The sequence below is a fragment of the Hydra vulgaris genome, chromosome 13, assembly GCF_038396675.1.
Source record: "Hydra vulgaris chromosome 13, alternate assembly HydraT2T_AEP".
Taxonomy (NCBI): Eukaryota; Metazoa; Cnidaria; class Hydrozoa; order Anthoathecata; family Hydridae; genus Hydra; species Hydra vulgaris.
The window spans coordinates 38721107-38745586 of NC_088932.1; positions in this window are offsets into that span (position 1 = coordinate 38721107).

Below are 24480 nucleotides of genomic sequence, written 5' to 3' on the forward strand. Positions count from 1 at the left end.
CTGCCCTTAAAGCTTTAATTATTTTTTCTTTTTGTTTAACATTTTGTCTTAGAACATGTAATTGGTTTGGCATGCTGTTTAATTCAGCTTTTAAAAGTGCTAACTTGTTCCAACATTATTTGTAAGACTTAGCTTTTTTTGTTTTATAGGGCCTAATTTCTCTCTAAATATATGTTTAGTTACGTCTCATTCGCTATAACCTGCAGATGTTGATGTTCAACTATTTAAAGGAGATAAAACATTCATATTGGTATATGAAACATCTGAGAAGCCTGATGATAATACAATATTATGCAAACTTAATATATGGCTTAAAAAAGGTTTATTGCAAAATTCATAAAAATGCTTACTTTCCTCAGCCCTGCTATAATTTCTAGACCAATTCAATGATTTATTTATGAGACTTTAAATAATAAAAAAATATGTCCATTTTTACAAACTGTATTACACTCTGTATTCGAGTCAATGCCTATTTGCGACAATTCAAAATTAGCAGTTAAATACTTTTTGCATTCACTGTAAAACCCAAACTTTGTTTTTGGCCCCATGATAGCAGAAAAAATATAATGACATTAAAATCCTCCTCACTGCGAGTGTATCGCATTATTGAAGCCTAAAAAGTTATCTAATTAGAGTTTAATGTTAAGGTGTCTGAGTATGCTTTTTTTTCAATGAAATTTGGCAGGTTAAAAGAAAAAAGGTTATTAAGGATGAGAAAATATATTAGAAAAATGAACCAGCATTCCTTCGATATATACTTGATGTCCAAACGACAACAAAATTTTACCTAATTGGAGTAGAGTTTTAAAGAGTCTGAGTATGCTTTTTTTTCAATGAAATTTGGCAGGTAGTAAGAAAAAAGGTTTTTAAAGTTGAGAGAACATATTAGAAAAATGAACCAGCATTCCTTCGATATATACTTGATGTCCAAAAAACAAGCAAATTTTTAACAACAATAAATTCATAATAAATAAAATTTTAACTCAAAGAAATCCATGTAAATTTAAAGTTCCATAATACTAGTATTCAAAAATTATCTATGTTGATACATATTTCTAAAAAATAACAGATCAAAACAAGTTCATACCATGCAACTTTTTAACTAACTTGAAAAAGCGTGTCACAGAATTTGGCCGAAAAAACAGCTTTGTAAAATCCGGATTTACGCGTACCTAATAATGGGAATGTGCCTTTTTACATAGAAATTTCAGCTTCTTATTGTGATATATATATATAGATAACACATGGGGGATGTGATATTTTAGATACCAAATACTAATACTTTGCAGTATTTTAAATGTTACATAGGGGGATGTAATATTCTAGAAGCCTGGATAAGGGGGATGTGATATTTTATGTAGGAATTTCAGCTTCTTATTGTGATATATATATAGATTACACATGGGGGATGTGATGTTTTAGATACCAATTACAAATACTTTGCAATATTTTAAATATTACATAGGGGGATATCTTTCACACACTATTTTATAAGCAAATTCTTTTTTTTAACTGATATTTAACTTTTTGAACTCAAATGTAATTTGTAATACATTTTTATTGAATGCAAATTTGTTTTTTATTTACTTCAATGTCTTAAGCAATTACTATATTTTACTTAATTTGACTTTTGGTAATTTGTGAAATTAAACTTAAACCAAAGTTTGTGTATATGTTTAATAATATATTTCAAAATTACCATGTGCTACAAATTTTTACATGTTGATATATATATATATATATATATATATATATATATATATATATATATATATATATATATATATATATATTTCTTGTTTTCTTTTTAAACTTCTAGCAGTATTTTGCGCAAAACCTAAATAAATTATATAAATTTATTTATTAAGTTATAAAATGTATTTATTAAAGTTATAGATATCAATCATTTTATTTGTTAATTTTTTACAAGATTTGTTATGTTATAAACGTTATATTATTTATTATTAATTTTACTTTTTAGTAATAAATTTGTTCACAACAAAATAAAGTTTTATTTTTAAAAACAATGCATCCTATATTGATTTGGGATGCAAAAATCACATTTTATCTAAAAATAAATATTTACGGTTGTAATTAACTTTTTTTATTTGAAAATAATATTGAAAAGTATTTGAAATATTTCTTTATACCCATTTATCTTTTTTTTGATTTTTTCTAGTTTTTGGACCAGTTTCACTTTCGCAATACGACACAAACTATCCTGCCAACATTTTTGACCTATTGATTTAGCTTTATTAATTTTTTTGTTTGTTTGTTTCTTTTTATATGTAATTTTATATGAAAGTAGTATGAATATTTCCAACACTATAAACAACCTTACAAACCTCCTTTATCTAATAGTAGCTGCACCACTTTCTTCCTATATGCATTAACTTCTTCAATTGGAAAGGTGGTCACCAATTCTTCTCCATTTATATAATTTTCAGCAAACTAAAATAGGTCTGCATATATATATATATATATATATATATATATATATATATATATATATATATATATATATATATATATATATATATATATATATATATATATTTATATATATATATATATATATATATATATATATATATATATATATATATATATATATATATATCACAAGTGAGAAAATTCACACACATTTTGAAACTCAACTGTTGATGTTGTAAATGCCAAGGTTACTTGTACACATAATGATAATAATAATATAAGAATAAAAACAATATTATATAAAATATATCATTTTTTCATTTAGTTAAATAATGTTACCTTAAGGCAAAATACTCCACATGATATACCGTCAGCTTGTTTAGCATGTGGCGATGTTAATATTCTAAACTTTTCAGAAATACCATATCTCTGTTGTAAGTAACGACTGAAGTATAATAGTAAAAAAATTATAAAAGATATAAATACAAAATTTTGAGATACCAATCACTAGATTAAAAAGTCATCATACTTCCATTTGGATTCTTCTTTTTTTATGGAATTAATCGGCTCTCCCATAGGATTCATATAATGAATGGTTTTATCACCTGGTTTAATTATCTAAAACAGAAGTAAGTTTCAATGTTAAGTTCAAACTTTGGTTTCCTGTAAAAAAGCTCACTGAAAGTTAGGTTTCTTGGACTCAAAGAAGTGAACTATTTCAAAAAACTATTTTACATACAGCCAGTGTCCAATGGAATTTTGCCACCATGCAGCATATTAGCATTTCTAGTTTAAAAAGCTCTTTCTGTAAATAAATTTGTATAAATTAAATTATATGTATATATATATATATATATATATATATATATATATATATATATATATATATATATATATATATATATATATATATATATATATATATATGTAAATAATTTATATATATATAATTATATATACAATATTTAGTTTAAATGAAGACAAATTATTAATACTGTTTGTTTTGTACAAAAAGGTGAATGACCACCAAACATCAACTCAAAAGGTGACACTTTTGTAGACGTTTGTCTTTCAATACGTAATGGATATAAAACTATATCTAGAAACTCATCCCAGTTTGACTGGTTTTCGTCGGCAAGTTTTCTGATTTTTCTAATAAACGTAATTTCAAAATAATGATGTTATTATCATTATTTTATTGTGAACTTAAACAATAATAAAATAATGCACACCTTTTTATATTTTTATTTGTATTTTCATCTTGTCCATTTGTTTGAGGGTGATAAACAGCAGTTCTTCGTCGTTCAATACCCAAGATCTTATATACCTCATCGTTTAACTAATTAAATAACGGAAAAAAATGAATTATTTTTATTACTTGCTATTGTAAATCCTATATTATACAAAATCAAAAGGTCTTATTCTAATTCATCCTTAAAGGATTCGACCTAATGTTGTTCCTACGGGTCAGCATTATATAAAAAAACAAAAAATACCTCTTTGCAAAACTCAGTTTTATTGTCAGTAAGTATGACGGATGGAAATCCAGAGGTTGTAACTAATTTTATTATCGCTCATACTACCGTTATTGCTTCCTTATATGGTAATGCGTAAGCAATAGGCCATTTAGAAAATAAATCGGTGCAACTTATGAAGTATCTGTTACCCATTAATGTTTTAGTAAATGGTCCAGCGAAGTCTATACCAATAATTTCTCATACTCTTGTGGTCTAAACACGATATTTCAACATAATTCAACATAAGAAAGTAAACATAATGCATTATACATTCGTAAAATATACTAAATTTAAGATTCCGAATTCTCGAAAGCACTTTATTAAGTTTTAGTTATTAAGTATTTAAAAGCACTTTATTAAGTTACCTTTATGAAATGTAAAGGTTCGGATGCGGAAAGCAGTTGACCCAATTTTGACATCGAATTTATTGTTTTATCTATTAAAAGAATTATTTTTTTATTCCTTGTTTAAACTTTTATCTTAACTTCCAAGGTAATGGTTTTACTACTCTACTATGATAATAAAATAAAAATAATGCAGTTAAATAAATTCAAAAGCAAAATACTTTACCCATTTTTTAATATCTCCGTTAATATTGGGCCAATAATGTTTTTCCATTATTTTCATTATTGCTTTGTTTGTGCCCCCTAAAGGACTATCATGTTCCGCAGCAAAAATTTTTTTTTGCTCTTCCGTATCCACAACAATATCCACATAATATAAGTTTCCACATATCTTTACTCTACGCTTCAACTTGTTATCTAAGAGTAGTAAATATTGAACAAATATACTTTCAATTTCATTTATTTCAGTGAAATATTTGAATTTAAATTTTTTTTTTATTATTATCAGTAACTAGCACACAATAACTTTTTGACACGTTTCTCAAACTTTAAATATGCTATAATATTTTTAAAGTAATGTTCGTTTTTTTCCACCTTTTCCATTTTTAACTTTTGAGTTTTTCAAAATTGTAATGAGTACATCAAACCTGTTTACATATTCCGAATTAGGGACTATTTATATACATACATAATCGTAAGAAAATCAATAAGTATGTCGTAATGACTCATACGGAAAGCAGTTAGGCTACATATACAATATAGGAAAAACGTGTGCTGCACACGTTTAACTTTTATTATACTAAATTATGTCTTTCGTACGGAAAAAACACAACGTTTGATATCATTTATTTTGTAGAGAAATTTATTGTTTTCTTTTAGTTTTGTCTTCTAAAATGAGCGTTCTGTCTCCTTTCTGTATGCCTATTGTTGTATCTCTTATATTCTATTTGCTAATACTTATGTTTTTTTCCTCTAAAAACGTCTGTTTTCACATGTAAGGGTTGCTGACGACTTCGCCGAAAGATCGTGATTTATTTTGTGGTCTGGTGGAGCTTTTTGTTGACTAACCTGTAGGACTAGCCCTGGTAGGTAAAGCGTGACTCGATAAGGCAAGGAGTAGAAGGGGGATAAGTTTCAATACCTACTTAGTATTAAGATTACACGTAGAAAATTAAACAACTTAGTTTAAATTAAGTTAAAGAAAAAATAAATATTTAATAAGTAGAATAGAAACTTTTGAATAGAAAAAAAACAAAAATATTTTTTAGATACTTTCAATGTTTTTTAAAGATGTTTTGAGATCAGTATTATGCTTAATAAAATTGGAATAGCTCAAGGTTTCTGACACGTCAGATGAAGGTGCATTCGAAACAAAAATTTGTGGACTCAACTTTTAACTCCAAATAATAAATATTCACTAATATAATTTCATTTCACTTTGTTTTAACTCATTCCTTTCCTGAACTGATCAATTCGAACTGTTTGAGAAAAATATTATAATTACCGGCAATTTATGTTCGGAATTTTGTTACCACGCTACACATTTGTACTCCACTCGTTGAATTGAAATTAAAGCGTCTCTCTTATGCCAATCGATATAGTCAATTTTACTATCTAACTTGATCATTTTAATTAAACCACCACGCTTTCGTCCTTATTTTAAATTCCTCGCTATCAAGCTGTCATTATAAGCACGATTTTTAACTGTTGTTGAAATCCTCGTCGTACAATGTGGGACACGGTTTAAATTTTTTGTATCATTAAGTAAATAAAGAAACCAAATATTCTAAGTGTGTACGAATATAAATTTTTTATTATTGCTCAATTGTTTCGTTGTCGAAATGATTAAAATTATCGCGAAAGCATTTCGATGTCGCAGTGGATTTAAAACAACAGTAATCAACAGGCTGTTTTAATTTCAAATTAGTTGACAGTAAATAATCGTAATCCCCAAATTTTTTATGTTCGTTTTTTCCATAATATTATACAGTACTATAAATATACTACAATGCACATACAGTATTGGTACAGTATTCTTTATCATTACACATTGATATTTGATGTTTCTTAACAAAAAAATTCACAATTGTTTTACATTTATTATTATAAATATATAAATCGATTTTTGAACTGGACTTGCGAAGACTTAAAATTGACTTAAAATCAGAGGCACCTTCTCTCATACCACCCACAAAAAAACATTAATATAATCATACTTTAAAATTGTTACTTTATTGGGATAAAAAAGAAGCTTCTTATATTTAATAAAAGATTCCAAATATTTTTTAGCCCTTTCTCCTGAAGCCTAAAAATATACAAAAAAAGAAATAACAATGACAAACTGTAATTATTTCTTTTCCTAAAATGTTTATGCACTAAGACATAAAAATACAAGCATAAAAATGTGTTCGTTATGTTCTTTTTAAATCTTTAGAAGTCATTAACTCGTTCAAAGCCTTACGCCTTTTAACAAGCCTTTTCAAAGTCTTGGTTGAACAATTTTGCATTTTTTAATTGTTAGCTCAATCGCATCAAAATAAAGTAGAAGATTAAATTAAACATTAAAAAGCTAAAAAAATAATGAAATAAAAGAATAAAAAAAAATAATAAATTTATTATAAGCTTTCTAAATAAACATTTATTGTCTACATACATATATCATATATTTTTACACATCTTCCAACAAAGCTGAAAGAAATAAGAAAGAGCTACCACTATTTCAGTATATGTGTTGTCTATATATCACAATAAGAAGCTGAAATTCCTACCTAAAATATAATATCCCCCTTATTCAGGCTTCTATAATATTACACCCCCCTTTGTAGCATTTAAAAACAGCAAAGTATTAGTATTTGATATCTAAAAATCACATCCCTCATGTGTAATCCAGAGTTGTTAGAGGGTTGGGTTAACCCATGGGTTGGGTTGGGTTGGGTTGGGTTGGGTTGGGTTGGGTTGAGGAAGTATAACCCACTGATAATCCACGCCTTAGCTGCATTTTCATTGTACTTTCGCCGTTTCACCATTATGTTTATTTCATTATTTGCGCTTAAGATTTAACGGATTTGCTATCGAATGACGCAGTTTTATTAAAGCCAACCGTCGAATTGACGTCAACACATCGATATCCAGGCCGCTGTATTAATGTAAAAAAAAATAATGTATAATAATTAGTGTAATAAAAAACTGCTCTTGCGTCATCGAAAGCATAATTACTTTCGATGACGCAAGAGCAGTTTTTTACAGTTAGCGATAAGAGCGTTACTAAAAATGTAAAACAAATGAAAATAAAATTCTATATAAAAAATACGCTAAACTTTTTGAAAGCCTCAAGAAAAAAAAATATTATTTAAATTAACTAGATAAATATAAGTTAAATTTTTATTAGTTTAATAATAATAATAATAATAATAATAACAATAATAATAATAACAATAATAATAATAACAATAATAATAACAGAAATTACTGGCAGCAAAAACGTACATTTCACTCTTTGGCAAACACGGTTAAGCATAATAATGAATTTTTATATGATAAAAGACAAATTACGGAAAAATTTAATAAATATTTTGTCTCTGTGGGACCAATTCTTGCAAAAAGAATTCCTAAGAATTCCTAACAGTTTAATAAATGATCTATGCTTCCCTCTAAACTCTTCTTTGGGGCCATCCATAAAGGACGTCATGCAAATAGGGAGGGGGGGGGGGAGGGGGTTCAGATTAAAAGGACAAAAAAAGACAAGGGGGACGGGGGGTTATCAGAAAAGGACGTCACTTTATATAATTTTTTTTGTATAAACATGTGTTTTGATGGAGTTAACGTAAGGGAGTGTTATACTTTTATCTATCGTAATATAGGCAAGAAATTAGTGTTGATATTTATTTAAATTTTATTTTTGTATAAAAAATATATTGAATATATTACAATTAATTATATATTGCTCAACCCTTGGTAGTTTCTCGTATCATACGTATCATTAGTTGATCGCTACGGGTTTTCGTGCTAATTCTTTTTGCGTAGTTCGTCCCCAAGGACTTAGTGTTAAGGACTTAGTGTTATAAAAATAAAGAGAATGGAGAAAAGAAAAAGAAAGAAATAAAGAAGCAAAAACTAAAAAATATTAAAAACAAATTAACAAAAGAAAAAATTGAGATAAGAAAAAGGAAATACAAAAAACCAAAGTTAAAAGAAAATAAACATTCGAGAATGGAAAGTAATTAAAAAGAATTAAAATAAAATATAAAAATTGCTCCGTTTTTGAAGAAAGAAACAAGAATATTTTTTAAATTTTATTATTTTTGAAGGATTATATGTGTTTGCTTGACATGATTTACTTTCTTATTTTAATATTGTCATTTATTATGAAAACTCTATACTTTTCGTGACTAAATGTTTGTGTGTGTGTGTGTGGGTGACACGTTTTTATTTGTGAATATTATTGAAAATTTTTTGTTTATTTTTGTTATTTTTTAATTTTGTAAAAGATCATTGTTGTCTGTTTATTAAAAGATGGATAGAAATAGTCTTCTAAATTCGCTTATAAAATTTTACAATAATGCTCATCCATTCGAGAAAAAAGCCGATAGTCAAAAAAAAGTCCATAAAATATGGAACGAGATCAAGGAAAAGCAAGACTTGGAGGTTCAAATAAAGACTTTGATCCAAAATTATACCTCAATGGTCTTGATACAAAAAGGTTCTTTAATGTCATTTTGGGCCCATCAAACAACCAAGCAATCTGTTCCTTCCCATGCCAGTTCTTCCTCCTTAGAGTTCCAGCATTTTTCAGATCAATTTAATGAGCCAATAGATGTCGTTGATACCACGTCAGATGCCTCTCGACACGACATCCTGAGCACAGTTCAAATTGAGACGAAGAAGGCCAAGACTCATGTTGAAGACAAAATCAAAGCAGAGATTATTGTTTTGAATCAAGAAATAGTTGCTATAAAGAGCAGAAAAAGAAGTGGCTTATGGACCGATGCCGAAGAAGAAACCATTAAAAAGAAGAAGGCCAATGTCCAGGAGCTTACGAGTAATCTAAACAGGTTGATTGGCAATATGAAGTCAAAACAAAGATCAAGGGCTGAAAAGATAACTGCCATGAATCAGGTAATGTTTATCGCATCATACAATAATAAGTTACAATAATAATATTGTAGAAAATTAACATTAACTTATTTGTATAGTTCTTTCGGTACTGTAGGTGTTCGCTAACCACCCGGAAGTGAAAAAAGCTCTTAAAGTACGTGACGGAATCGGTCGCCTTACTATTGAGGTAGAACAATCTGAGATATTGCGTGTCATCATTCAACTTGCTGAACATGGATCTGCTGCCCACGAGAAAAGACAATCTGAAGTGTATAGGGTGAGAGTACAACTTTAGATAATAAATAATTTTAATGTACTATATTAGGTCTCAATATAACTTTTCAGCCTTTGAACTTATTCACTGATTATTTTTTAATTACTTTTAAAGAGCCTCAAATCTTTGAATGAGCTTGGTGCCGAGCTCGAAAAGAGAGGTTACAATCTTAGCAGAAGTGCTTTATATACTCGTTTGCTGCCAAAACGGAGCGATTCGCTTGAAGGAAAGAGACACGTCCACACGGTTCCAGTTAAGTTGATGCGGGCTCAAACTGACCTCCATTCAAGTCACGTGGATGGTCCATTTTGTACAGCAACTATAAAGAATGTGGAAGAAGTTTGCTCTTTTTTGGGCCCCAAGGATGTGTGCTTTATAAGTCAAGACGATAAAGCTCGGATTCCTATTGGAATCACCGCTGCCAACAAACAAGCTCCTATATTGATGCATATGGAATATCGAGTTTCTCTTCCTGATCATGATTGGGTTATCGGTGCAAAGCACAAACTCATTCCGTCCGTCTACGCAGGTATTGCAATCAAACCAGACGGGCTTGGAAAATCTGACGCAGTTTCCTATTCCGGTCCCACTTATGTTGCAATTCGATCTGGAAAGCATTCATCATCGACAGCGTATGCTCACGGATTGGACTTTGAACAACTTTTGACACTGCCAGAGTTTGATTCTATCACAAAAGATCCTTTGACCAAGTTGGTCAAGCCAGTGGTTGTTTTCAGTGTTGATGGTGGACCAGATGAAAATCCACGATACGCTAAAGTCATCGAAACTGGTATAGTCTTCTTTTCAAGTTTTTTATTGCGATCCATCAATACAGTTATGTTTCTTCTAATTTAAATATCTATTTTGTTTACAGCAATTCATCATTTCCTTACAAATGATTTGGATGCCTTATTTATCATGACAAATGCGCCAGAACGGAGTGCTTTCAATCGAGCCGAGAGAAGGATTGCTCCACTGAGTAAAGAGTTGGCGGGATTGATCCTACCTCACGATCATTTTGGACGTCATCTAGACTCTAAAGGTATTCAAATTCATTTTTAATATCAACTGTTTATCAAAATACAATATAGATACAAGGCTTAAGGAGTTAATTATATGCATTGCGACTTATATTTAAGGCAGGACAGTGGATCTTCTTTTGGAGAAAAAAAACTTTGAATTTGCTGGAAATTTCATTTCAGACATCGCCAGCAAGAATCGTTTTCCTTCAGTATTTTTTCTTATCGCTTCCAATATTCAGAGCACCATTTCTCGATCATTAAAATCATTCAAACCTCCTCCTTACGACCTATTTTGTCCCTCTGTGCAATCAAGTTTGTCTCAGAAAATCTGCAAGCACTGTAACTTGTATTTTGCCTCCCAAGTCATGCTCAAAAAGCATGTCAACTTTACTCATTCTAATGTTATTAACCGAATGACTATTTCTGTTTTGCAAGTCAGGCCTGTTCGCATTGCCGCCAAGCGCAAAAGAGAGTTAATGGCCGTAGTTGCAGTAGAAGAGAACGCGGCCTTTGCTGAATGGTTCGATGAGAACAAAATCGAAACGGAGGGCCTTCATATTCCGAATGATTTAACTGTTTCAGACGAACCGGACTGCTCTTTTCCAATCATATCAATTGACGATCACTTAAAAAATCCTTGGATAAAAGATGAGTGAGGCAAGTTGATACACTGATACACTTTGATTAAATTTAATATGTCGGATAAGACTTAAGTAATATTAAATAACTTTTTTTTTCAGAAAGGCTAAAGAACAAAAACATACGTGGAAATACCTAATCAGATTCTGAATGATATTTATAGGGGTTGTGTGTGTGGGGGGGGGTGCTCAATTTTATGACGTCCTTTTTAAGGGGAAGTATAGGAAAAAAGGACAATCAGTGACAAAGGGGGGGGGGGAGGGGTCAAAAAATGCCTTATAAATGGTGACGTCCTTTATGAACGGCCCCTTTGAACTCGTTTGAATTATCTTTTGAGGAGATTGAAATTGTTTTGAAAATGTCAAAATCTAACATAGCTGTAGGCCCTGATGGTTTTGATGGTAACATTATTAAAAGTTCATTTGATGTTTCAAAAGATATACTCTTTAAGATTTTTGCAATACCAATTAAGCAGGGATTTTTTTTACAAGCTCTTAAATTATCAAAAGTCATACCAATATTAAAAGTTGCTGACATTGAGAATATAAGCAACTATCGTTTAATTTTACTACTTTCTGTATTCTCTAAAGTTTAAGAAAGAATTTTGTACAATAAAATTTATAATGATCTTACTATAAACAATTTATTATACAGTAATCAATATGGATTCCAAATAAACAATTCCACTGAACATGCCATTTTACAATTTACAAGAAATATATCTGACTCATTTGAAAATTCTCAATTTACTTTAGGCGTTTTCATTGACATGGCGAAAGCTTTTGATACTATTGATCATGAAATTCTTTTTAAAAAGTTGGAGTGCCAAGGAATTATTGGAAATATATTAATTTGGCTAAAAAGTTGCTTAAATAATCGAAAACAACTTGTTTATGCGGACGACAACGTGTCATCTAATTTGTTAAATATTTCATGTGGAGTTCCTCAAGGATCCATATTAGGACCCCTACTTTTTCAAATATATACTAATGATCTACTAATATATACTAATGATCAAAAGCTTCCAACCGAATAACAGTTATGTTTACTAATGATTCTAACTTATTTTTTTTCTCAAAACAACATTTTCACACTTTTTAGTAACATGAACATTGAACTAGTCAAATATTCCGAATGGTTTAGTTTAAACAAACTCATTAAATATTGTTAAAACAAAATGGATTCTTTTTCATCATTATGGTAACAAGCACTAGCTGCCTAGCAACAAACCTTTTATTTTTATCGATAACATAATTATTAAAAGTGTTTTAGTGACAAGATTTTTAGGTGAATATATCGATGAAAATCTTACATGAAAAAGACACATTGCTAACTTGTGCAATAAAATTTTAAAGAGTTTTTTAACGGTGCGTGTTTGTCTAGAAGAAAGTTAAAGGTAATGAAGAAATCTTCATATGATTTATTTGTATTACTATTAGAAACTTTGATGACTTTATCCCAGTTGGTTTCCAAGTAATCATTCCTGAATTCTTCACTATTTAATTTTTTGAAGTTTCGAAGAATAATATTGCTTTTTCAAGAACTAATAATTCTTTTTTTAAAAGATGAATAAATTAGAAAATGTGGCAAATGATTTGATATTCTAATAGTTAGATTGCCGTAAAAAATATTTTTAGAAGTTGAATTAGAAAATATATTATCAATTAAAGTACTTGAGTGATTGGTAATTCTTGTTGGTAAAGATATAAAAGGAAGAAAGTTATTTGAAGCAATGGTGTTCAAATACTCCGAGATTGAATTATCTGAGCTTGCTTTTATAAAATCGATATTAAAATCACCCATTATAAAGATAGTTTTATTTTTTTCAACAGCAAGTTTTTCACATAGAATAGTTAGATATGAAACGAGAAATTCATTAATATCTATATTAGGATGGCGATAAACACAGCCTACTATGATATTAGACTTTTTAGGGAAAATGATTTCAACGAAAACAGACTCTAAGAATTGGGGTTTATACATAAGTAAATCATTTCTAGATTTATAAACTAGTTTATTAGAAATGTAAAGTAGAGCACCTCCAAATGAAGTTTTTGTTGGAGTATGTTCATAAACATATCCACTAAGATTAATAGGAGTTGTTGGCAGTAAATCAGATTTCAGCTTAGTTTCTGTAATTCCGATTATACTAAATTCATAATTTATTAGAGATAAAAGTGAGGTTAATTCGTCAAAATGTTTAATTAATGAAGCGATATTTTAATGAAATAGAGAAAAGCAATTAATATTGATGTTTAAAGAGTTAAATTTTTCAATATCAATGTATTTACAATTGATTGGATTCTCAACTATATTCGTATTATCATCGTCATTGTTATTTAGCTGATAAGTAAAGTAATCATTAAGTTGATTAAAAGTATCAGATTCTCGGGAGCAAGGAAAGAGGGAAAGATCATTTGGCAGATCATTGAAATGTAATATATTGTCAATTGAAGTTTGAAGACGAAGTTCATTATCCGATATAGAACTAAAAGGAAAAATACTGTTGCAACATGTAATACAGAGCCAATAATTCATGGAACAGTTTTTTAATAAACTAAAATCATTATTATTTAAAAAACTACATTTCTTGTGGATTGAACTTAGGCAGTGATTACATTGAAGTGAATAATGATTAAGACGAATAATTTTATCACAAACTTTGCAGAGTTTAGACATAATAAGTGGAAATTTGTTTAGAAATAAAGATATTGATATTAGTAAGATTATTATAACAGAAACAATATAACAATAGTAGTAACTATACGATAATATAAAAATGATGAAGTTTAGGATAAAAATATTAACAATATAATAACAATATAATAACAATAACGGATAATAATAACAACAATAATAATAACAACGATCACAAAAATAGCAATAATAATAAAAATAGTGACAGTAATAACAAAAGTAGTAGTAGTTATTTATAATAAAAATATAAATATGACTAATGCCTAATAATAAAGTATACAATTATATAGCTAATAATAATGTAATCAATAATATGATGTAATAGATATGTAAAAAAGAAAATAAATTGAATGAGCTAAAAAAAAAAAAAAGTTATTACAATTTCAAATATAACCATAAATTTTTAAACTTCTTTAATTATTATTCATCTTACTTGACTCGCTGATGGATGGCAAATAATTAAAGCTCTTTTTCTAAATTCGAATTTCGTTGTTGTTTTTGCTTTTATTTTTATTTTTTATTTTTTATCTGTAAGCAGGTATACTCTGCTTACAATATAAACACTTCATTTAACTGGTTACTTATTAATTGAATAATTTATAACTTAAGTAATTTTTTTAAACAATTAACTTTTTGACTTTTATATATGATTTGCAAATGCTTTTATCTTCTTGATAAGTTTGATTCTTTTTATACAAATAATTTCTTTCTTCTTCTTTTTTTTTCTTTTTTCTCCTATCAACCATTAGATAGACACATCATAGACACGTCATTTGCGAACACCTTGCATCAAAAAGATATACAAATATATTAATTATAAAAATACCATTAAATCTATAAATACAACATATAATATAAACATCATATATGAATTTTTTTTTATATTATATTTATAATATATATATATATATATATATATATATATATATATATATATATATATATATATATATATATATATATATATATATATAAATATATATATATATATATATATATATATATATATATATACATATATCTATAAGTATATATACATATATATAAATATATATATATATATATATAAATATATATATATATATATATATACATATATCTATAAGTATATATACATATATATAAATATATATATATATATATATATAAATATATATATATATATAAATATATATATATATATATATATATATATATATACATATATATATATATATATATATATATATATATATATATATATATATATATATATATATATATATATATATATATATATATATATATTAAGATTGTGTTAGTATTTTTATAATTAATATATTCAACCAAAATGCAGACACAGCCATGAAATTTAACTTTAAATGAAGCGAGCTAATTTCTGCATTGTTTTTAATACAATTTTATTCACTGTCATTGCCTTCTTCGTGCATCAGGACTTTAAGTAATTAAGCATGATAATCTTACCTTAACAAAAGCCCTAAAACTTGGGAAAATATATCTAAACCAAGATTAGACAGGTGAAGTTGCTGTAACTGCTCCAAGCAATGGAGGAACAGCCTTTCCTCAAACCCCATTTATTAGATTTGAGAAAAAATTCCTACCTCTGTTTTATTAAACCCCCCTCCCTCTTTATAAGATCTGGACTTAAATTCCCACCCACTTGTTTATTCCCACCCTCCCTTGTATTTGAGACCCGAGAGTACACAAAATATTAAACAAAATTAAAACAAATATTAAGCATTATATATATATATATATATATATATATATATATATATATATATATATATATATATATATATATATATATATATATATATATATATATATATATATATATATATATATATTAAATATTATTAAAATAAAAAAAACCTACAAATAAGAAAAATACATAATTAAAATTTTAATAATTACTGCTGGCAAAATTTTAAGGTTGTCAATACTTTCGATATGATTTTTGTTTAATAAGCATTCTTGGTTTGATTTTTATACCACATTTTTTGAAAAACAACTTCCTCTCATTGGACATTTGTTTTTTTGTTTACAATTACAACTTTCTGTAGTTTTTTCATTTAGGAAAACTGTAATTGTAAACAAAAAAATAATTGTCCAATGAGTGGAAATTGTTTATCAAAAAATGTGGTATATAAATGTGTTGTTTCCTCTAAAAATGTACCTGATAATCAATATATTGGCATAACTGAGGGTGAATGGAAAAAACGTTATGCCAATCATGGGCAATCTTTTAAAATTAAAAAGTATTTAAAAGACACCATGCTGTCCAAATATATATATATATATATATATATATATATATATATATATATATATATATATATATATATATATATATATATATATATATATATATATATATATATATATATATATATATATATAAACATCTTCGCTTCCAACAAGGCTGCAAGCAGCCACTAATTATAGTTGGAAGTTACTGAAAGAGAAAAGATGAAGATTGTAGAGCAAGATAACGATTGACGGACAACTTAAAAGATTGCAAATTATATGAATCAGGAAAGCAAGATGAAGGAAGCGAATTCCAAAGAGCTGATGTTCGAGGAAAAAAACTAGACGAATAAGCATTTTTGGAGCACTTAGGAACAGTCACAGAAAAAGGATGACACTTAATTGAATGACGAGTAACATGAGAATGAATTTTAGTAGATTGCACAAGAGACGCTAGCTCTTTAGAGCAGTCCATTATAGTATTTGTAGAAAAGAGAAAGAGCAGCAACATTACGACGATGTGATAATGGTTGGAAGTTGGCTGCAAGAGCAGGTCTAACTATGTTTACAATGCGTTTTTGCAGCTTGTCTAAAAGAGAAAGGGCATCATTAGAAGATCCGCCCCAGATATGGCAACAGTATTCCATACAAGGCCGGATTTGAGATTTATAGAGATAGAGAATAGAATCCGAAGTAAGAAAGTGACGAGCTCGATAAAGAGATGCAACCTTAGCAGATGCTAATTTTGCAACTGATTTGATATATGATTTCCAAGAAAGATTGGAAGTAAGAGTTAATCCTAGAAGCTGAAGAGTAGGTGACTCATCGAGTACATCACCGTTCATAAATATAGGAAGATCTAAATTATTGCGATAACGATTAGCTGAAAAAAATTGAGTTTTATCTGAATTTAAGTTCACCAGCCACTGTGAGCCCCATGCTGTAGCAGAAGTGAGATCCTTTTCAAGCTCAAATGTCCCCTCCAAGCAATCAGAGAGTGTTGGTTTCTTATTCTGACAAGAATAAATGGTAGTATCATCAGCAAACAATGCCACCTTAGATGTGAGAATATCTGGAAGATCATTAACGTAAATTAAAAAGAGTATAGGGCTAAGGATAGAACTTTGAGGAACCCCTGAAGTTACAGAATAAGAAGAAGAGTGCTGTCCATCGAGGACAACTTTTATGCTACGATTGGAAAGGAAGGATTACATGATCTTAAAGATGTTGCCGGATACACCATAATCAGAAAGCTTATGGAGAAGACCAGCATGCCAAACTTTATCAAAAGCTTTTGAAATGTCAAGAGCGATGGTCTTAACCTCTCCACCTTCATCTAATGCACGATAAAACCTGTCAGTTATTACTGTTAGCAAATCAGCTGTAGAACGAGAAGATCGAAATCCATATTGATGGTCAGAAAGTAAGTTATTAGATTCAAGATGAGAAATTAAGTGTTTGTTAATTAAAGATTCAGATATATGGGAATTAAAAGGTAAAAATATTGATGATTTTATACTGACTTGGTCCATCCTTAAAACAGCGCCTGCATATAACAATGTTTCCAAAAAATGCATACTATGCCTACAAGAAAAATTTGAAATAATTACACATGCAAACCAAGAATGCTTATTAAACAAAAAATCAGAATTAATTTCTAAATGTAGGCATAAAAATAAGTTTCTCCTAAAAAACTATAAAAATATATGAGCTCAAATAATAGTTACATTAAATCCCCCTTTCAAAAAATACATTTAAAAAAAAGCATAAGTAATCATTTCTAAAGAATTCTTTTTATAGCAGTGTCAGCAAATTCCATAAATGTGTGAAAATTTGCAGTAATTAAGACATTTAATTTAATTTTTGGTATAAATTGAAGTTTTATTAATTTGATCATTCATTTCTGATGAGTCTTTATTGATGAAACACAGTATTAAATGAAAAAAATTTTTGTTAAGCAATTTTCTACAAATTTATAATTGCTCTGTTCTTTTAAGAACATTGAGCAAATACACCCAAATGAGGAGTAAGAAGCTGAAGTGTGCATTTGGTATATGTTCTTTTAAGAACATATACCAAATACACACAAATGAGGAGTAAGAAGCTGACCAAGTGGAACTTCAGACATGGCAGTGGTTTCCTGTAGAAATATTTTAAAGTTAAACAATCATCTAATATATAAATAGAAATTTATTAAACTAAAAATAAAAACAGAAATTGCTTTTACTAATTTAATTTAATTTAAATTCAAAATAAAAAGTTGCTTACTGTTTTACATAAATAAACACACACTGTTTAAATTGTGGCTGTGATATTAAATAAATATAATATCACAGCCACTAGCTCAATTTTATGCAACTAATCAATATGGAATATGGTTGTGTGTCATAAATCTCTCGGAATTCACTAACTGTGATATCAATAATTTTATGAAAAATTATAAACAAACCCACTGTTTATACATATGTCCATCAACATAAAAAGACTAGGCAACTTTTCATCAAAAAGAATGACTAATGCAGTCATTTTCTAATTGCAACACATTACCAATTCCTATGTGAGAAATCTTGAGAATATTTTTTTTCCACAACAACCTACATGGTCAGGCAAATCACTCAGCAATGAATAATCTGTTTCTATTCCATTATCTCGGACATCCAGGTAAAAACTGTCTCCTTGCTTTAAAATATTATTTAAATCAATGCTTTGTATATCAAAATTTATTTTTATTTCACTCAATGTATAACACAGAAATATAACTGAATTTGTTAAAAATTGTTTTCCTCGTAAAAACTCTTAAAAACTAATATCACCTTGATGTAGTGCTGCAGAAAGACAAATATTTTTAGATAATTCTGTCCATATTGGTCCAGTAAAAACGTTAGTATTAATCATTTTATTTCACTTCATAAAGTAAATGCAAAGCTGAGTCACAAACAGTTAAGCAACTGACAAAAACATGATAACCTACAAATATTCACTGTAAATTTGACACAATATATAATATAAGTGGTACTTGTAATACATAATAATAATAACAATAATATAATATTGGTAAAAAATAACAACAGAAGAAAACAAAAACAATAACACTAAAAATAATACAAAAAAAATTATATAGAACAATATCAATATTATCAGTAGCATCAAGAATAGCGAAAAACGGCAAAAATTTTGAGGTATAAAGGATAAGGTCAAAATGACACGAAAATTAATTATAGAGATCAATAAGACAGCAGAAACTTTACTTATTGTTTTTATCTTGGATAAATTCCTTAACTTTTTTGATGAAGAGAGGTCTACTTTTTTTTTGTTTGTTGATATGTTGTCTTGATTTTAGAGGGAAGATAATTTTATGATTTAATGGAACTAATGCCACGCTTGAGTGTTTGCTTTAATAAAATTCAATATTAACAATATTATCAATATTAATAGCTGTAGCAACACGTTGAAAATAGTTAATTGCACAAAAGTTCTTTATTAAATTTAGAAATTAGAATTTAAAAAGAATAATAAATTACAAAACATATTTTAAGAGAATAAAAATCATAAGAGAATAAAAAATTAGTTTTTAAATAACTAAAGTTACATTGAAATGCAATTATAATTTAACTACAGTGTTATGTTACAGTATTGATTCACATGCTAGCATATTAAATAATGAAAAAATATGTAAAAAAAAAAAGTTTACAAATTTAAATCTTTATTTTTCGTATTGTCCACATTTTTCGTACAGTGGAACATCGTATAGTGGAACATACCGTGATACTACAAAAGCGGTATAATGCCGTTAAAGTTACGGTATAATGCCGTGAAAACGCTGTTTCGGTATCATACCGTAAAATGTCGCTAAAATACCGTAAATTTCACGGTAAAGCTTTACAGTGTGGAAAAAAGTCTGACAATCCTTTTCACCCTGACTATGTACCGACCATTTTTAATTATAAATATGTTTCAAAAAACGTTTTTATTCAGAAAAAAGCGCTATAAACGTCCTCAGAAAAGAATTTTACAAACAAATAGTTCAATTCAGGAGAAATTACGAGCTAATCTCGAACCTCCAAAGAAAACAACATGGAACTATTAACTTCTGAAAAAGGTATATATTTTTATAAACATTTTTTTTTCCTTTTAGTCTTGCATAACAAGTTTTTATTTTATATTTTTTTAACAGCTAGCACTGTTTTATATAAGTAATGCATATGTATGCAATGGAAATAATAAAATATTTTTAAACAATGTTTTATATGCTGCAGTATAAAATACTTAATGAGTTTTATGAAAAATGCAGTTACAATTAAGTCTTACTATTTACTTTATTGTTGTATTACTTGGATTTTAAAATTGTTTTTAAATATGTATCTAAAGTATCGTTTATCTTTAGGTACAAAGAATGATTGTAACCAATATGATAACTTACAAAAAGAACTTGCAGAAAAAAATTTAGAATTGTTTTAGTTGCTATATAAAGCTACAAAATTAAAGTCACAACAATTTTCATTTATACCAATTTTAAATAACAATTATTAAAATGTCTTGCTTTCAGATTTTTAATTAATTATGGTTTGGTGTCAAATATATTTCGATGTTGGATTGTTGTTATTGCATCTAGAGTAAAATTGTTAACATATTGGCCTGACCAAATTATGATAGGAAAAGTTCTACCTCGTTGTTTCATAATTTCCAAAGTTGTATTTCTATTATTGACTGTTTTAAAATATTTATACAAAGATCTCTAATGTTAAACTCTTGGGCTCAGTCATGATCAGCATAAAAAAACATTAATACCATTAAATATCTAAATAGCACCACCCCAACAGATTCTGCAATTTTCTGTTCTGATGGTTGGGGCGGTTGTGTTCCAGATATGTAGATTACAACAAAATCAGGTTTTCTCAACATATAGCTGGTGATACATTGCAGCCTTTGCAAATTGAGGTTTTCGAATTTAAAAAAGTTGCAACAAAAGGTGCCATACTAAAAGTGCTAGCATTCCCTAAAGGAAAAAGTGAACATTTCAAAACAGCTTGCCAGTATAAAGATTTATGTTGAGCAAGTTATTGGACGGTCAAAAAAGGTTTATATTTTGAATTTTAAATTACGTATAATTCAAGTTGACATGGCTTTTTTATGGAAATATCATGGTTTTTCTATGGAAACTTTTTCCAAATACCCATGGAAACTCCGTGGGTTTTTTTTTATAGATTTTTCATGGAAATTTTCTTTACGGGTAGACATGGTACGTTTAATGTGCGGTAAAAAAAATACTACATTAGTATTTTTTTTTGCCTATACCTAAACTGCCATACTTTTATAAGTAATGTGAGTATCTAAAAGGAGAAGTTAGGCTAAGAAGAAGATCTTAGAGAAGAATTTTAGTTAGTTTTTATTGCGCTAGAGTAGTATACGAAATGATCAAGACTAAAGATTAAAACCAAGCATGATATTATTTTTGTCAGCTATTTTAAACACCAGTCGTCTTAGATCTTTTATTGTTGAGCTAAAAATCAATTATATGTTTTTAATTTGTATTCGATGGCATGAAATAATATTGTTATACGACCTCCTATGCCTTCTTTTGAACATTAAAGATTTTAGCAACTAATTGCCATCCTACTTTTTACTTAAACATTTATTCTTCCCATTGGTGTCTTTTCATTTTATTAAGTGTCTTTTCATTTTATTAAGAACCATAATAATTAAATAAGAGAAATAAATTTTTCGTTAGAAAATTAAATAATTTTCTAACGAAAATTGAAGGCAGGTAAATATAGTCAACCATGCTTTAAATATGATCCATCACCTACCGCCATAGAAAAGCCTAAAACTGTTACTTGGGAGTATAAACAAGAACATTCAAAACTTTGAATAATTATATTCCCAAGTAACAAATTTAAATAATCCAGCGTAAAAGTTACGTTGATTAACGTAAAATTACTCTTTTCCTACTAATATAAAAAAACAAAGTTGACACTTGTTGATAGACAATAGTATGCTTACCGTACTTCTAGATTTTATAAGATGGTACATTTAGTTTTCTATTGTATATATATTTCTAGTAAAGTTGGAATGCACTAGTTTACTTTCTGTGAATAAGTTTGTAATGGAAGATTGTAAATTTTTATTAAAGGTGTCAAAAACAAAAAGAAGATTAGCATATTTTACTAAGGTTGAAAACGTTGCAATGTTAAGTTTATTAATAATACTTTTTATATTAAAACAACAAGAAGTGATACATGGATGTTAAATGAAATCACAAACAAAAAATAATTTTTAATAATCAGGGCCGCCGAGAGCTTTTATGGCGCCCGGGACAGAGCAGCAATTAGGTGCTTCTATAAGCATGCATATTTTTAAATTCAAAGCATGTACAATTATACTAGTTAATAATTGTTTTTTTATTTCTAATACTGTTAATTAACTTACATATTTTCAAGAACCGCTTCTGGATTAATAACACTTATGCAGCGCATTCACTAATTAAGATTAATAAACAGATTCTATGAAATAATATTGAAAACACTCTTTTCTTGCTTTTTTTTACATGCTAAATTCAAATTAGAATGCAAATAGATTGGAAAATAGGCTATAGACCCTTTGAGTATATTTGGTTGAGAAATCCTAAAGAGTATATTATATATATTTACAATGTATATTTGACATGCTGCAGCATGTTTATTTTAACGTTCTTTGACTTAAAATTTTAATATTTATATTGCAACGAAGTTTTCAATGTATATTCTTCTGGTAGTATTTTTTATAAAAAATATTTTATTGTAAATTTACTAAAGTTATGTGGGCTTTAAATGTTATTGTTTAAAGGGCTCTATAAAAAGATTGTGGGGACACCTGTCATCCACATCTTCTTTAAGCCCTTGTCTGTTTTTATTGATATTCTTTGAGTAACGCAAAAGTTTCATTGTAGTTTTAATATTTGTTTTTATATGAGCAGCGAAATATATATTATACTAACTAACTAAAGTATTTCTACAAGTGAAAATGAAGACTCCTTCAAGCTACTAAGATGGAAAATATCTTCCATAAAGTTGTCTTCTATTTCACAAGCTTTAATTTTTACCAGTTCTTGATCTTTCAACCAGAAGATTAAGAATCATAAGGAAACAGTTTTCACAGTCTTAATTTTAATTGTAAATAATAAGCAATTTTGTAAAGCATTATAAGGTTACTGCTTTCTTTGAGTGAAGTTAAGCCGAGTATTTTTAGTTTTTGATCATACCTAAAATGTTTAATTATTAATATTACAGGTTGTAGGACACATTTGAGTAGATAAATTTAGAAAACAAAACTCTGTATGCAGTTTAATGTACAGCTGGCACAGTTTTTTCTATAGCTTGAGAGCTCTGACGCCAAAATAAACTCTTGAGACATCCAAGCATTTGATTGCAGTTGTGGGGCCAATTTATAGCGCTGTCAATGTTTGCTAGTAGTTTTTCATAATCAGAGAAAAATTCAAGGTCATCAATAACTCAAATACTGTTACCATAATCGGCGTATAATTTGGTGTGGTTATAAATGCAGCCTGGTAAGTCATTGATGAAGAACTTAAATAGCAGGGATACAAAAACTGATCCTCGAGGGACGTCACTCGTCACCCTTTTTCACTCGGACTTTTATTTTCCATTTATTACTTATTATTGTACATTACCTAGCCAACTTGAGATCCAGTTAATTAGCTGGCCTCAAATGTTAAAGGCATGAGTATTATAAAAAAAGTCGTTGTGTGACACTGTGATGAATGCTTAGGCAAAGTCATTTATTATTCATTATTCTTAGTAATTAGTTATGTCAATCCAAGGTAAACTGCTACCGTTAATATGTTATGGGATTCAATTAGGTTTGTAAGCGATCGATGTACAAATCCATGTTGAGACTTTGATATTAGATTATGCACAGTGTTTCATAATCCAATCTATAATAATTCTCTCTGTCACCTTGCACGGAATAGGTGAGAGACACTAGCTTGTAGATAGAAATCTTGACTTTTTTTTCTTTTTAAAAGTAGGCGTGACATTTGATTTGCGTTGAGATTATAGCACTCCTTAGTGAGTTAGCAAATAAGGTTAATTAATTTAGTTTTTTTTTTTAATTTTGCTATTTAAAATTGTTAATAAATTTTTATTGAGAATAATATTAAAAAATATATATATGAGATTTATGGATAAAGTGATTTTTTTGGATAAGACCTAGTG